This window comes from Poecilia latipinna, unplaced genomic scaffold, assembly GCF_001443285.1.
Source record: "Poecilia latipinna isolate Pla-1442-1.1 unplaced genomic scaffold, P_latipinna-1.0 Scaffold3, whole genome shotgun sequence".
NCBI lineage: Eukaryota > Metazoa > Chordata > Actinopteri > Cyprinodontiformes > Poeciliidae > Poecilia > Poecilia latipinna.
Genome location: NW_015112619.1, coordinates 973,406 through 990,420, shown reverse-complemented (window position 1 = coordinate 990,420; position 17,015 = coordinate 973,406). Strand labels below are relative to the sequence as shown.

Below are 17,015 nucleotides of genomic sequence, written 5' to 3'. Positions count from 1 at the left end.
GCGAAATGAGATGCAGGTGATCGGTTTGTGATCGGCAACAAGAGACCGTGATCGGCGATCACCGATCATACACTTTTTCACGGAAATCGGCCGATTATGATCGGTGGCCGATCGATCGGCACACCTCTAGTAGCCACACATTTGATCGATCGGCACACCTCTAGTAGCCACACATTTTTTGCTGTAATTCCTTTTTATTTTTATTTTTTTTGGTTTCCCTTTGAATTTCTTTCTTTAGTCATCTGAAAAGCTTTCATGGTGCTTAAGACCACTAGAGTGTACACTCTAGGGAGCTTAAGCACCACCACTCTCCAGTCAACTGTTCAGTTCCTTGTTTCATTTTCTCTATTATAATCTTGTCCTTGAATCTTATACAAACCTTATTAATGTTGTTAGTTGAATGAAGCAGCCACAGTTGAGGTGGTATAAATGAATAGTCAGTATTAAAAGATGGGTCAAAGGCATGTTAAGAGATGCATTTTGGTTTCCTTTTATCTTAAAAGTTCAATCTCATGAAACAGAAAATTGTGTTGAAACTGTTAGTTTCATTAGCAGTTTTTTTTCTTTTTCTAAAATATTCATACCACTTGAACGTTTTTAAAAAGTAGAGCATGATTTTGAAGTGGAAGAAAATGGATATGAATTTCCTGTAACTTTTACAACTTGATTTATGTAACGTGGGGGGTGCTTTTATTTTCTGGTTTCCCTTAAATAATATCCAGTACAGCTAATTGCTTTCAGAAATCACCTAACTTGTCCAACGTTGACTGTAAACGCAAAGCAAATCGTGCAATAAATTGCTTAGATTAAAGAATGTTATTTTGCTTGAGTAGCCCGGTCAAAGTCCAGACCTAAAGAACCGGGGGAATTTGTAGCAACACTTAGATTAGATTTTTACATACGCTCTTCCTCTAACCTGAATGAACATGAGTTATTTTAAAGTTTATCTCTGACACAAACCGGCAGACATACCCCAAAACACTTTCCTCCATGAATGCAGTAAAAGGTGATTCTACAAAGTGTTGACTCAGGAGTTATGAATACAAATTCACATCACATTTTTCAGATTCTATTTACAAAAAATGTAGACAACTATGTAGAATTCCTCCTCAATTTTTCTAATTGTATTTCCTTCCTCTTGTGATGTGCCGAAATGCAAAACAATCAGTGGTGTGAATACTTCTGCAAGGCACAATATTTCATATAAACTGGGCGGAGCACACAACTGAGTTTCACACTGACAGATATAAACTCGCAGAGTTGTAAATGAAAAGGAATCAGTCGCCCAGGTGACCTGAGGAAGACAAATATTTTTGTTTTACTATTTCTGATTTTCCCTTTCACGTCATTTAGTTTAAATCTTAGTTGTTGTTGTTTTGTTTTTTTTGTCTCGGAGAAGGAGATTTTTACTTCTTAATCAGCTGATGCAGCCAATTTTATTGACTCTTTGGTGACTTTTCCATACAGTTGCCTCACATTTTTTGAGTGGTTTCATTTAGTGGAAATGAGGGTTTCTCTTTTTCTGTGATACACCAAGCAAGTAACTGTGCTATTTCTTGAATTTTAAATCGCGTTATCCAGTCAGATAAACGGAACAATGATAAAACAACATGGTAGCTTTACTCTGCACACTGTAAATAATTTCCTCCTCATTCGCTGTGCTTTTAACTCAGTCACAGAAATGATGCGGAAAAGCACCCAAACGATCATAATTAGACGATCACGTCAGACAAACAGACAAACACACTGGCATATTGCTTCCTCAACACCCTCACCGAAATGCATACACGCTGACCAGATCCCACCCCCTGGGGGCTGTGGGGCAGTGCTTGAGCGATGTGTCCCCAGGGGGCTGATATTTTATAGTTTGTGTCCATCAGTGCTGTAGCCTGGGGCGCAAGGGTTGACAGTAAGTGCTCTCAACACCGGTGACACTGATTCATCTGAGCCATGACACACATGAGAGGAAAAAGGGGAGGAGGACCGGCCAGAAAAGAAAAAACAAAATAAAAATCTGGGCTTAAAAATAATATAATTCATACAACAGTACACCGAATCGTGTTCAGGTAGATTATACTATCGCCTAGCATCAAATTGTTTTATGTTTTGTAGGTTTAGGTTTATTTACTAAAAGTCAAAGGTTTGTACTATGATGTAGTGGACTAATATGGGCCAGCCTTGGCTAGACTAGAAAGATTGGCTCGAGGAAGAGACTCCAATCTAACATGGCATTTCAATTTCTCATTCCCCGTTATGGCTGTGCTGTGCACTGCTGAGCCTCTTCTACATATATATAGGAAGGACGCCTCTGAACCCCAGCTTTCTAGATGCGCATACTAAGCAATCAATGTGTCACCTCTTCCTGACAATCCTATTTTTGTTGTATGGGGGCCGTGCTCATTTTTTCTTGTCAGCAGAAGGTAATTTGCTGTATTGTGATTCAGTCCTAAAACTTGGTGACGAGGTGTCTGATAAGTCACTACCTCCCTTCGGTGCCCCCCCCCCCCACCGCCCCTCACCCCCAGCATCCCTTCCACAATATGGAAAATCCAAAGGTAGCACCCCAACCCCCATTCTATCCGCGCCCTGCTGCACCCCCACACCTATGTCCCGTTCTTCCTACACCAAGTCCAACATAGTTGTATCAAGGCAGGCTGCTAAATTAGATAAGCAGGGCTGTGGTGCAGCGGCCCTGATTAATAAAAGATGCGGCATTCCCTGGGGATGGCCCCTCTCAGGGCCGAGCAGAATCTACCCGCAGACAATAGGGGTTGCTTGCACACAATGAACAGGAAATGGAGAGAATGAGCCAATCATGGAAATATAACATTTGAAAAAGAACTAGCCTGTGACCCTCTTGAACATTATGCACGCATTGATGCAAATTAGGTCTTGAGAACCTTAACAATTACTTGTAAACCTGCAGCTGACTCTAAAGGTGTATATGAAGATGCGTTATATTCATGCCCACAAGTTTGGGCGGTGCGCAGGACCTAACCAAATAAACTTGGTGAGTCTGTAGTTTAACTGACAACATGTAGCTTTAAACCAAGCTCTTTGAAATAATAAGGCTCCCTAAGGAATTATGTGGTACAGACAGGAGTGATATTTTCAGTAGAAGGAACATGACAGCAGATGGAAGGTGAAAGGCATAGTTATCCTGAGAGCAGAACTCGCCAATTTACGACAAAAAAGAAAAAAAAAAAGTAATTTAAGCTAAAAATATTCATACCTCTGGCAAATTTAGATGTAAAATTATTTTTCATTCAGCCAAGAAATTTGTCACTGGAAATGAGACAGGCATGTTTCAAAGTAAAGGAAAACAATGCAAAAAGATGTAAGTTTTGAAAAAAGCTGTTTTTATTTACATTTGATAAAAAATAAAATAAAATTTAAAAAAAGGCATTTCAAAAAGTATTCACGATCTTCTCAATAATCAGTTGATATTTGGCACCACAGCAATTTTACTATTCTTATAATTGTTAAGCAGCTTTTAGCCAAAATCCTTTTTGCCATTACCCTAAAACTCCCTACACATCTTCTGTCAGATCCAGTCAGGGCTCTTCATGGGCCACTTCAAACAAGTTGTTAGAATTACTTGCAGTTGAAATAAAAATATTACTTAAAATCTAAATCTAGCATGAGTATGAATAATTTTGGGCTCTACAGCAAATCCACAAATATTTGGTGAAATAATAATAATAATAAAAAAATTGTACTTCTGAAATCAGAACAGACTTTTCTTAAAGCCGGTGTTAGATAGAAGCATGATGTCAAGCCCGCTTCCGAGGATAAACTTACTCTTTCTTACTAGTGATACGTCTAATTAAAATATCAAAAATGACAGAAAAATACTTAGTCTTAGCATATTCGTAATCAGAATTTTCTGATTACAAAAATAAAAAATAAAATAAAATAAAGTATCTTAAATAATATTTTTTTTTAAATCATTATTATTTAAAATACTTTTTTTTTTGGCAACTACCTTTTTCCCCAAAACACTTACCAATACACTATAGAAGCTCATGCCTGCATAGAATAATTTTATGAGATTACTTTATACATATTTCACCCACAGATTTATATCTTTCTTTAGGATAATAGTCCATGGTAAATTCCCATATGTAAAGCATACTGTGTAAGAATCTTAAAACACTGTGAATGTATACAATCATTGTAAAAAAAAAAAGAAAAAAAAGTATATTGGGCATCATTTCTAGCATTTCAATTAATAAACTATATTTTTACAATGACATGAAGTCATAGAATTTAAAGAGGATGTTATTTCATTTAACTTTGACTCTACGCATGAATGCATACTTTAGAAATCACAGATCCATGGGCCTCCATAAAAACCAGATGGAGTATTTCACTTGGCTGGTAAACATTCCACTGGCCCTCAAAGCATCAACATAAACAAGGTTAAAAAGTTTTTTCTACCACTCGAGATTATAAAAAGACTAACACTCAACTATTTTTTTTTTTTTACACCCACAAGTCTCATGTTGTCATGTAATTTCAGCTTTTCAGAGTTCTATTCATATTTGTCACCTAATGGCTTTGTTACTCGGAGGACATTATCCCTCTCATTGCTCATGTTTATAAGTGAACCAGCAGTGAACCAGTTGCCTATGGAAACCAGTGAAATCAAGGTTGTATAACTACCTGAGCTTCCTTTCTAAAGTGAGCTCAAATTGAGCATTTAAGCTGTTTTTTTAATTCCTCGTCGAGATGCAAAATTGTTCTCAGAAACCTTCCTGCCAGACGGGTTTACCAGCCAAATAAGGAGCTGCTTACATGCTAAGCATTCGCCATTAAAGCATCACAACAAAGCCTTGTTGGTGCACATCTACCTCATCCAATCAGACTGCGTGCTGCATTCTGCCGCGAACGCTGGTGTGTGATTACTGCATGCATCATGAGCACTTAAGCATTTATCTTTAAATAACCTCCACTACTGTCCCCCCCATTGGTAGTGAACAATAGTGAGATGTGTCTAATTTTCAGCAAGATAATGGTAATCATATTGAGATGAAAAAGGCCAGGGGTTGACTTGTAAGGTTCTGATTGGCTCAGAGCATCCCTTTGCCCCCCGGAGATAAAATGGAAAGTGATATTTCATTTATAGCCCCGCCTTTGCTTAGCAGTTGTAGATGATGAGGAGAACCCACCGCTGCAATGATTGGAGTGTAGCCACCAGTCAAATGCTAAGCACAAAAAATTATGCCTGGGATCCCTTGCATCAGTGTTTTTTTTTTTGTGTGTGTGTTTCCAGATCAGACATATGGTGTATATATTTCTTCATTCTGTTTTTTTTAATATTTAAGGATTCAAATTTCCTTTATACCCCTCCAACCAGAAAAGATTGATGGGTTTTGTTTATACATATGTATAGGATGCTGAAATTAAGCTGAACCTACCTTTGACCTTTATCTTCTCACATGTACTCACTGAGCTACAGCTATAACACTATGCATTGCTCTGGCTTTTTTAAAAAAAAAAAAAAAAAAAAATATTTTTTATTGTTGGAAAAAGAAAAGTTTTAGTTATTTTCCTCACTTCACCGGAAGATCATAATAAAGGTAATTCTGATAAAGTATCTTATTAATATCGCAGCATATAGTTTCATATTCCTCAAATCACAGTACAGTTTTATGCCCTGCTTGTCAGCTTGCATCTTTCTGGCCTGGTTTCTGCTCTATGTTGATGATGTTTTTTTTTTTTTTTTTGCTTTAATATCCACCCTGAGGGCCAGATGCATCACATTATGCAGTGACCCGAGCTGTATTTTGCACTGAACAGTTCAGCCAGTGGGAGTGGCCTGAGCTTGTTGAGGAAGCTGCCCTTTAAGGTCATTACAACGGTCATGTGATAGGCCAGCGGAGCCCCTTGAGCCATATGACAAACCGAGCTGCCAGACCAAGGTGTGTGTCTGGGGTGTTTTTCCACAAAGCATTCTATAAAAGTGTAACTGGGCTGTATTTGCCCTTTTCTCCTGCTATGTGTTCAGCCAACAGGCCCCTGAAGATCTCTTAAAAAGTGCTGATCCACAGAGCTGGGCTGGTGCTCTTGTAATCCTTCCAGCTCAGCCCCACCTCCCCTCATGTTCCCACCGTTCCCACCTCCTCCTCTTCCCCCCACATTCCCCCACTCTTCCCCAGGATGACGCCTGGTGTTGGTGCGAGGGACAAGGTGATGCTCTAATGTAGTCAAGCGCTAATGTGAGCTAATTAGCCCACGTTAGAGCATGACTAAATAAGGCGTAAGTGTTGCTAATTGGTCGGCAATGAAAACAATAACTGTTGTTCTGCCCAGAGGCTCTGGGGTACTGAGCGGCTGGGACACGAGGGACCTGGGGACCTGGGGACCCTGGCACTAGGCCAGCAAAAGGCACCGGCACCATCAGTCAACCGCCTTCATGCTTGAGTCACACACCACTTGGCACTGCTGCTCTCATGCTCCCTCTACCCCACACCCACCACCCAGCCCAACAGCTACTCTCCCTGCAGCCGTCACCAGCAAAGAATAAGCTCTACATGACAAGCACAGACAAACTCAGTCTGTCTGTGGAGCCATCATACATCACAGCATTAATAAACATGAATTAGTAATGGCACAATTAGATGGGGCTGTTCTGACATTTACTGGTACAATAATGGTGTGCTCCTTTCGACAGCCGCCTTTGGCCTTTAGTGGAGCGCCAGCAGACCTTAGACATTTAGATATGATGGGTGGAATGGGGAGAACTGTCTCAGTCAGTTTGTATCTTAATCACATTTTTGGTCCAAAGGGTGTGACTCCAGACTGTGTGTTTTTTTTTTAATATATATATATATATATATATATATATATATATATATATATATATATATATATATATATATATATATATATATATATATTCTCCAACAAATGGTACAATAATGATTAACAGTATTAGTCGGGCTGTTTTCCACTGTATAAACGCATGCATATTGTATGTTTGCTTCCCTCTTAGGTTGCAGCCTGGTCAGTGTGTGAAGACGATATTTGAACAGCCTGGCCGGCTCGAGCTGCTTCGGACCAAAGGTATGTTTGGGACAGACAGACAGACCATCTCTGACACAGAAGCTCTGACAAAGAGAGAATAGAATAATCTCCCAGTTCTTTGAACATTCTCTATCAGATAATATTTGAACCGCTGTCATAACAATAAGACATTACCTTGTTGTTTTTACTATGTGGAATTATGCAGTATTTTTATTTTTTTTTTGCTCTGAACTTGTATAAAAATAAGAAGAAAAGGTAATCTGTTCCCATTATCAGACAATTTTCTTTGAAATCTTAATGTTGGGTTAAGCACAGTTTTTCTGCGTGTGTGTGTGCGTTTTATGTGCTTTGCGAGTCAATTTGACTTAGCAGTTTGAAACTGATCAAAGTAATGCATCAACACAATAAAGTTTATGATTAGAGGAGCTAAACAGCTTAACCGTGCGCCAAGTGTCTAGTGGCTTTCTCCTTTTCCCTCTCAAACCAGTAGCTTTTCATCCTTGCTGTCATTCTTCTTCTGGGTTTCACTGCTTTCCCAGGGGACTCGTGCTTTTGTTAGCTTTCCTGTGTACACACATGGCCTAATTAGTTGATTAGTTCAGCTCGACTGGCTTGTTAATTGAATAGTAATTTATGTTTGATGTGTCTAATGAATACCCTAATTTGATGTTTGGCACTCATCCAAAGGTTTGTTTTTGACAGAAGGAATTAATCAAAAGAATGAATGGATAGATGAAAACGACTCGGTGCACAAATTTTGCCTTGATAGCACATGAATTAAGTCTTTGAGTGAGGTGATAATGCTTATGAGTTTATCTTTGTGTAATTAAGCTTTTGTAGACAATAGGATTACCAATGTGTATAAAGGGCAAATCATGATCAGTAACTCAATGTTTTGTTCTAGGGGCCAAAACTGTTGTCGAATAATTTTATTGTAATAATTCATGCACTGGCCACAGTGAGAGACAATGTCAATCATGTTAAAACAGGATGCAAAGGAAGCTATTTATTATAGCGTTTTCTGTGCTTAAGAAGCTTCAACAGGGGGTTATTTAAGTATTTCAGACTTGTTTTATACGCTGCAATTTTAATTAGTCGAACTATTTATTGACTTTTAAAAAAAAAAATCAAGAATACTTGAACCCAGCTTTTAGAGTAATGTTTCTATGGATTTTGAGCAATCGTCTTTGTGAAAACATTAATTGCAGGTGGTTCATTTGCTCATACACCTGCTAAGACATTCATTAGTCTTGGCAATATAATTCCAAATGAAAAGATGAGTTTATGTTTGTTCACTTTAACAAAGCTCTGAAAAAACAAGAATGGCACTTTATTGTTATACTACATTGTGGAAAAAAATGTACCCATTTAGTTTAACTTTTACTTTGATAGATAGACAGTTGAGATTTTGCATTGCACCAATATTACTGTTATTATATTATGCAGTGATATAACTCTCTCTAATTTTAATGTATACAATACTGCAGTGAATAAATAACACTTCACCCAATAAAACACAATTCTTTGCACAGAAAGTGACATCAATGTCCTTTTTCTTCAACCTTTTCTTTCACTTGTTCTAATAATGTTGCTATAGTATCTAAAAGCTTTGTGCAATTTATCATGTCACCATAATGAATAATTTTTAGTTATATCCTTTCATGATTCATAATTTGCACATTGATCAAACGAAGCTAAGGTGTTACTTGCTTATCCTAACTACACATTCAGCTTCACGTCTTCTGCTTACTGATTCTTGTGCCTCATTTTCTATGTACTTGACTTAAACTTCAGCTCAAGATCTGAATTTAAATCAACTATTGCATCCTACCTCTCACCGGGAAACAATGCTTTTGCATTATTATTCATTTACATTTAGTTTTTAATGAAAGTTGTTTTGATTGTCTGGAAAACGTCTGAGACTCAGAACATTGCATATGTTGCAAAACAATGGAGTTCTTACTAATCATACTGTTGTCAAGAAGGAATAATCTATTTCAGCTTAATATGTTGTTTCACCAATTCCTCCCATTCCATTATAAACATTGGTTGTTCTTATTTAACAGGCATTGAGAAAAAATATTTTAACAAAGCTGTGTCATTGCATGTGTTAAGTGTTTAACTGAGAAAGTGAAATGCCTTCCAAACTTATTAATGCTCTTGCATTTTCACATTTTGCCTCATTACAACCACAGACCTTAGTTTACTGTGTGATAACCCAAAACAAAATAGTGCTGAAGTAGAAGGAAGGTGTTTTCGTGAAAAAAAAAAAAAAAAAAGTAACTAAAAGTATAGAAAACATTCTGTTCGGTTCTTTTTACTCTGATGCAATTAATACAAATCGGCTCCATATTCCTTCAGAAATCACCACGTATACTCTTTTCAATTGGCAATGTTATACCACACGTATCGTTGGAACCCATCCACCAATGACAGAGAGCATTATTCAGAGAAGCATCCAAGAGACTCATGGTAACTTTGGAGTAGTTGCAGACATCTACTACTCAGAATAATAGCCAGGACTATTGTTCTTTGTGCACTCTGCAAGTCTGGTCTTTATGAAAGAGTGGCAGAAAGTAAGCAATTGTTAATGGGAGGATTGTTACTGATTGCCACAAGCCTTGAAGAAGGCAATGCAAATTGCTTCGGGGGGGTTAGGGTAGTATTGTAAAACATGTTCATAGCAGCATAATGCTGTGGGTATGCTTTACTTCACAAGCTAATGAGAGTTAAAGGGTTGATCGATAGAGCTAAGTAGTTCTGGAAGGAAATCTCTTTAGTGGCTGCAAAAGACCTGAAACCTTTGTGTATATTCACTTTATAGCAGAACAATAACCTAAACTTACTGCAAATACAGTTGCAAGGTTTTTCTGGTGTGTTCGTTTAGCAAATTAAGTCTAATCTAAGCTGTATGTATAGCAACTTTTATACTTAGCATCTCACTTGGATTATAGGATTTTGACTAGGGCACATTTAGCTTAATCATAACCAATCCTCTGGCTGTAGAGGGCTGTTTTACAATTATTGAAAAGCATAAGCTGAATTCAAATACACACCATAGTTCTCAGGTTTTATTTGTGAAGTGTTTTTAAGTCTTTCTATCCTTTCCCTTTTGGCTCACAATAATGCGTCATTTGTATTGGTCTATTACATAAAATCCCAGTAACATGCTTTGTTTGGAAGGTGAGAAGCTACACAAAAGGTCAGCTGATGAAATTTTTGCTCAGTGTTTTTTTGTTAATTCATTAGGAAAATTGTTTACAAGCGTCTCTTGCCCTTAATAAGCCTTGAAAAGCCTAAATTCTTCTTTTTTTTTTAGCTTGGTCAAAGAGGCATGAGCCATCAGGCCTTTTTCATTGAGTGCTTTCCACACTAGTCTCCAGAGCACACGAGTTCATGAGCATCAAGGTCTTCCCCCACAGTTCGTTTGAGGAATTCATCTTCCTTCAGATCCTCATTTATGCACAACACATCTTATTTAAAAACCAATCAATGAAGCTTGATTTCCCCACAGCACGAGGGAATGACAGCAAAAGCGCTTGACTTGTCCTCCAGCGCAGGGCAGATTGTGGCCTTGAACTTGTGTTGAGTCATCCAGTGAGTCATCGCTTCAGTAAATCTCCTACTTGTGTTTTAAATGTAAAGCAATCATCCAATTTAGTGAATTCCCAGACAGTAAAAAAGTATTCCAAAAAGCCAGCCATCCACGTGTTTACAAAGCGGCAGCAATCCTGTACGTTGAAGATGGTCTTCATGCTGCCATGTTTGTCTTTTGGTATTGCCTTTACATTTAATATGCTTTTGCAGTTCTTCTTCCATAATGGTGATGTGGAATTATTCCTCTCCTGAATGTTAAGGACGTTTCAGGAAATGTAAGTTTTGATCATTTTGCAGCAATTAGATTCAGAGCAGCAGTGTGCTCTCAGTCTCCTCCATCTCTCCTTTAAGAGTTTCTTTCTAGGAATAACAGAAAAAATAAATCAAACTGTAGTTGGACATAAACCTCTGTGAATTTGTTTACATTATCATCACTTATCTTATCATCCCACACAGATGTATAGAAAACAATCTCGTTTGACCTCATGCAGTCATGCACATGCAGTGGCGTACCTGTTTGTGTCACATGCTATAGCAGGCCTGAACTAGAGCAGGAATTTTACAAAGTTATTCCCACTTTTCCTGTCATCATTAACTGTCTCGAAACTGTCATCAGTTGCCGTCGCCCCCCTCCCCTTTGTTAACGAGAAAGCAATTACCATTTGTTTTCCTCAGTCCCAACGGCCTGGCAGCATTTCCCGAAATCTGCATCCTCACCTGCTTCCGTCTCTGTGTCCGCCTCTCCCTCAGTCTCTTCCAACCTTGCACCTCTTTTCCTTTTCACTGTGGTTGCAGACTCGCTCTCCTTCGCCATCCTCTATGCAGCCTCTCTCTTTTGCTCCTCCCACCTCTGAGCTCTAGGCTGTTCTGGGTTTTAGACGGATCACTCTCACAATGCCTGATCAATACAGGTATTGATCTGCTGGCAAAATGTTTATAAAATCATTATGGGCAACAGCAGTTCAGTGGGGACGGAAGGCGGGGCCACGAGACAGGCAACATTCCATGTCATTCGCCTGCAAGAGAGCTTGCACCCATCTGATTGGCTGCCTGCCTTGTGCCATGCGAAGGATAGGACTGGCACATTTTGCCATTCTTTTATATCTTTGCTTAGTGCACAACAACTCCTCTTAGATTCAACAACACTTTCCAGACTGCAAACGTTTTGATCAGCAGTTTAATATATGAGTCATTTCACTCTGCCTGCAGTGTAATTCCACCTGCTCCCACTCTTTGTACAGTAGATTAATTTAGGAAGTGGCAAGGGACTTTTAATTTATTGCTTCATGGCGTTGTACCTCTGCTTTTCTCTGAGGACAATATATATATATATATATATATATATATATATATAACCCAAATTAAGAAAATGCATTCTTTCTGTCATGACCACCCCAGAAATGTCGTACCTGCCTTGATCCCCCACTCCCTACTACAACCTCCTCCTGTGCTCTGTTGTACAGCAATAACAATCTGTCGCTTTGCTTGTGAAAGACTGACGGGGCAGGCGACTCGAACGCCACAACACTTCAGCTCTGTGCAACTGCGTGGCAGATTCATTGCTTTCGGGAGACTTTGCAATCCACAAACATGCTTTTTGCTTGCGTCTTGTTGATCGATGATCTACGAGATCTTCATTAAACAGAGGAGATTATTCCAGCATGCGGCACAACATGGTGTAAATTTTTCCAGAAACACAACTCTTGTTGAGGCAGATGAACATCTGTGAGCCATAAGGCCAGGCAGCCAGTGTGACCCAGAGTCAACCTCACCACTCTGGGACGTCTGACTGCGTCTGCTCTCCTCCCTCTCTGGCACCGGTCCAAGACCCAGATGCCCAGACGCTGGCTCAGACCACAAGGTCTGGTCCTGCCCGTCTTCTATTAATAGACGATGTTCAACAAATTATGAGAGATATTGCGCACTACACCAACTGCTTAAATGTTGCACGTTTTAATTTGCATGTTTTCTGCTTTGGCCAACTTGTAGGGAACCATATTATTTCCACACTCGCTTAGGCAGACACAAGCATTTTGCGAGCACATCCAAAAAGTGTCACTCACACATGCTGCAAAGTGGTGATTACTCTAACACGTTCAGAACTGGCCACAGACCATTCATTACCATAACATGTTGCAATGAAGTTTAATCCCTCATCATGTTGTCTGTGGTTGGAGAGCGGCATGTGGCTGTTATCCTCCTCTGCTCCAGATGTCTCCCAGTCTGTGTCTCCTCAGTGCTGCACTAGACTGAACACATGGAATTCAGTATGGCACATTTAGACATTTCCTTCCATTTTTTTTTCATCCCTGCTTTTCTTTCCCCTCATAAAATCATTTTGACCCCATCCATCTTTGTTTCTTGCCTTCCTCCCTGATCCCATTTTCCCCCTTCTGTTCCTTCTTCCACATCCCCCCCCCCCCATCTTCACAAGAGTATGTTATTTATTTCATCTGAAAGCAGAGGCTCTTTGGTGCATGCTTCTCACAGAAATCAATTTCAGCTCAGACAGCATAACCAAACAAAGCACTACACTCATTTCAGCACGGGCAGAGTTGTAACCCATCTCTCTCATTTTCTCCCTCCTGCTCCTTTATTGGAAGACATTTTGTTCTCACTCTGATGCCATTATGTCAATCACTGCAGACATGTCGTGATGTGTGGATGCAGCTGCTAAATGAGTCATGGCAAGCAATGATCATTAGAGACTGCAGAGTTTATATATGTGCTAATGTGTTTTTGCATACAATTGTCACCTTTTTCTCTGCGTGAATATTTTAAAATTGTCATTTTTTTATATTCATTGTCACTCACTTGCACGTGTGTGTGTGTGTGTGTGTGTGTGTGTGTGTGTGTGTGTGTGTGTGTATGTGACTGAGACCCTTCATGTCTGTTGAGACTTTAAAAAATGTTTTTTTCAGTCTCCACTGCATTACAAAATGACAACATATAATGTAGATCACAAGCAGAATTCTTGCACCATTGGACGAATGAGAGGCTCCACTGCCAGCAGCCCACTTTATACCACAGTCAAGACCACCAGTTAATGCAGCTGTTGGATCGTCCTCTTTCCTTGCTCTGCCTTTATTGATTTCAGTCAGACACAGAGACAGACAGAAAGAAAGGGCCTTTTCAGGAAGAAGTTAAATGGTCAAGTAGCGGGTGGAGGGTGGCTTTCACCACTTTATTGACGAGGTGGAAAAATGTCACTATTATGGAGGCCCTTGCAGCAGATAGCGAGCTGATTGGATGAGTGCCCCCAGGTCAGAGTGGAGCACATTCCCCCCTGCAACCAAACGAGAGCAAATAAAAGGGCAGAGTAATCCGCTTGAATTGCAGGTGAGATTTCTCTCCGCCAGGCCCCTCTTTATGCCACATTTTTCTGGATGCATGAGTGTTTGCGAATGTGGACCGAATCCTGATCTCTGGTGAACTTCCTCCCACTGAACGGCTCTCAGAGCATTTTATGCATTCACATAAATGTTGAAGCTGCACCACAAATTCATAGTAAGACCAACTGAAAATGGGTAGGAGATGAAGAAGCTAATGCAACTTGAAGAGGACTTTTTTTTTTCCATTCCCTCAAATGCACATTAGTTAGGAATGACAGAATGGACCTATTTGTTTTGCCAACATTCTGTACTGCCATTGTACCAGCAGTCAGACAATGCAGTGCATAAATTTGGTGTGTTCACATGTAGCATGAACCTTTATGTTGCTCTATGTAGACAGGTTTAAACTAGAATTCCTTATCTGTTTTTATATTTTATCTTTTAATATATGTTTCTTGCAGTTAAAGCTTTTTCTAAATTTCTGTAGTAAGTCCAATTTGACTTTACTAATGTCACAGGTCAAGCACAAATATGTATGAGATGTGCAGGACATCAAAAGCACACCAATAATGGTCCATGTATGAATACCTAAAAAGTATTGACAAATACTTTTTGTCAAAGTATTGGGTTTTGGAGTGATATAGTCAAATTATGAACTTAAATCTGTGTGAGAAGCTGGGACATATGACTAAACCAGCTGATCATGGTTAAAAATTCACCAATCTCCTCTAGGTAAGTGTCACCATGGTCAATGTGCAATCACAAAATATTTGGCTGCATGGGATAGATGAAAAAAAGTATAAAGTAAAGTAGACAGTTGATGGGATGGTTGATCTTCAATAAGCGTCTAACAGGAGGGAAGGAGACAGAAGTTGTTCTTGCAGACAGTCACTTTTAAGACTCTAAATTAGGAATCTTACTCAAGAGCATCCAAATACACGATGTGTGGTTGATGTACCCAGTGCATCTGCTTTTCAGACTTTTCCAAGTCTGAGCGAAGGAAACCTTTCCCTAAGTACAGGAAGACCCCAAGCGGAAGTCGACCCAAAGCTAACTGTATTATTTACCACCAAGCAGGTGTTTTGTTTTTCAATTTCTGCACAAGGGGAAAAAAAAGAGAGCATCCATTAGAAAAATAAAAGCAAACCATATGCTAGAAAAATGAGCAAAAAAAGAATTTATGCTCAGCACAAAAAGATGAAATCAGAGTGACTTGTGAGTCTGAGAGTCCTTAACAGAGATGCAGTTGTGAGTCCTGACAAACGGTTCAGATACAAGCCACCGTGCCTTCTGACGTCAATCAGTCTAATTAGCCCAGCATATCCTCTGTTTAGCCCCGCCTAGAAGCACAAGACAGACCTCTGGAAAGGTCAGCATGCCACAGCAGAGACAGAGCTGTGCTTAAACAGAAGCAAAATGGTTTCTTTTCCAAATTGATTCTGGTTCAAATCAGACAAGACTATGTTGTGTTGAGCCACTTAAAGACTTAATGGAAAGGCGGCAGTCACTATTAAGGGGGCTTTTAAAACAAGACATTAACAAACAAAAACTGCTCTGGTGACATCTGGACCTGGGCCCAAAGAGCAGCTTGTCACATGTAAGATCTGCCCTTCTCTATCTTCATCTCTTTCTGGTCTGTTTCCTTTCTCTTGTGTCTCTTTATCTCCTGCTCTGCTTGAGGCACAGTCTGTACATCCACATGTGGACGCGAAGACTCGGATGAACAGAGAAAATTCATCATAACTCTGTAGGAAACTTTTTTTTTTTTTTCCCCCACGCATGGTAAAACTTGAAATATCACTTCTTTCGTGTTGACACAAAACTGTATGAAATAAATATTTTCTCTTTGTTTCCACAAAGTAAATCAAGTACCATTAACTCTGGACCCCTGGGGCATTTTATCTGTTTTACACCCTCTTTTTTTTTTATAAAAATAATAATAATAATAAAAAAAAAAAAAACACAACAGGCATGTCACAGTCATGTATACATAGAGGGAAACATCTGAGTTTGCCAACACCCACACGCAGGCATCTGCATAGCGCACATTCACTACCTCCCTTTTGCTGAATGCATAATATATGTAATGAAATAATGTTTCCAGTGGGGATGGTTTTGGCTGGGGGATGGAGATGTGTGGTGAATATCAATTTGCCTACCCCCAGACTCCCTGGTTCAATTGGCGTGATGGTAGGGGGTAAATGAATATGTGGAAGTGAGAGAAGCTTTATCCCTCTGCCCAGAGCAACAGTGGATGGAGGCGGGGTCCTTGACAGTCTCACTCCAAACTTGTAAACTTAAGGTTTTTACTGTTAATTTATCGAGCACACTATCAGATTTATTGTGTTTTATTCTAAAAAGGCGCTATTTGCTACTTACTAAATTATGATATCCACTATAATACGTTACAAAAAGAGCCTCATGTCTCATTATATTGTACAAATGCAGGTGAGACCATTGACTGGCAAGACCCATTAGTTTTATTCACAATCCAAATCCTAAAATTCAATGTTTTTTACTCTAATATCCCTATATAAAATCTAAAATCTGCCGTCAAAAATTGCCTGATCTGTAGATGTAGTCTGACTCTGTGTAATTTAATCTCAGTCTGCTCTGTGAAGAACTAAGAGGAATGCTTGTAAATGAGGTTGGTGAACTAGCAGCAACGTAAAGACCAAGAAACACAATAAAGAAGTTAGGGATGAAGTTAAAACTTTCTATTGAAGCAGAAGGGAAAGTCAAGATTTCTTAGTTTTGTCTTAACACTGGTAAGCTTTAAGGTGTGTTTGAAATGTTAGCAAAAGGTCAGCGTCCTGCACCCAGAGTGGAAATGGGCTCCAAAGCAGAAAGACCTTTGTAAGGAGTGAAAAAGATTTTGTGCTGAATTCAAAATTTCATTGGGACCCCATATAGCAATGCCAATAAATGACAAATATAACAGTGATTCTTGAGAATAGGGACAAAACAGTTCCTATGGATAAAGCACCAAATTTACATAAAATATACACAAAATATATTTTTTTCAAATACCTTACTAAACTAACCTGGGTCATGTGA

The 17,015-nt window shown here is 39.1% G+C and overlaps 1 protein-coding gene and 1 long non-coding RNA gene across 3 annotated transcripts in view; one reads left to right on the top strand and one right to left on the bottom strand.

Moving 5' to 3' along the window:
* zfhx3b (zinc finger homeobox 3b) overlaps positions 1 to 17,015 on the top strand; it is a 355,565-nt gene that overhangs the window by 156,145 nt on the left and 182,405 nt on the right. For both annotated transcript variants that reach the window (XM_015049272.1, XM_015049125.1), the window contains exon 3: positions 6,998 to 7,068. The gene's annotated coding sequence lies outside the window, so the exon portion shown is untranslated. The remainder of the gene's footprint in view (positions 1 to 6,997; positions 7,069 to 17,015) is intronic.
* Positions 6,898 to 11,586, bottom strand: LOC106957894 (uncharacterized). The gene is made up of 2 exons (XR_001427054.1): positions 11,286 to 11,586; positions 6,898 to 10,986 (listed from the first exon to the last, which is right to left on the bottom strand). It is a non-coding gene; the product is annotated as an uncharacterized LOC106957894 (long non-coding RNA).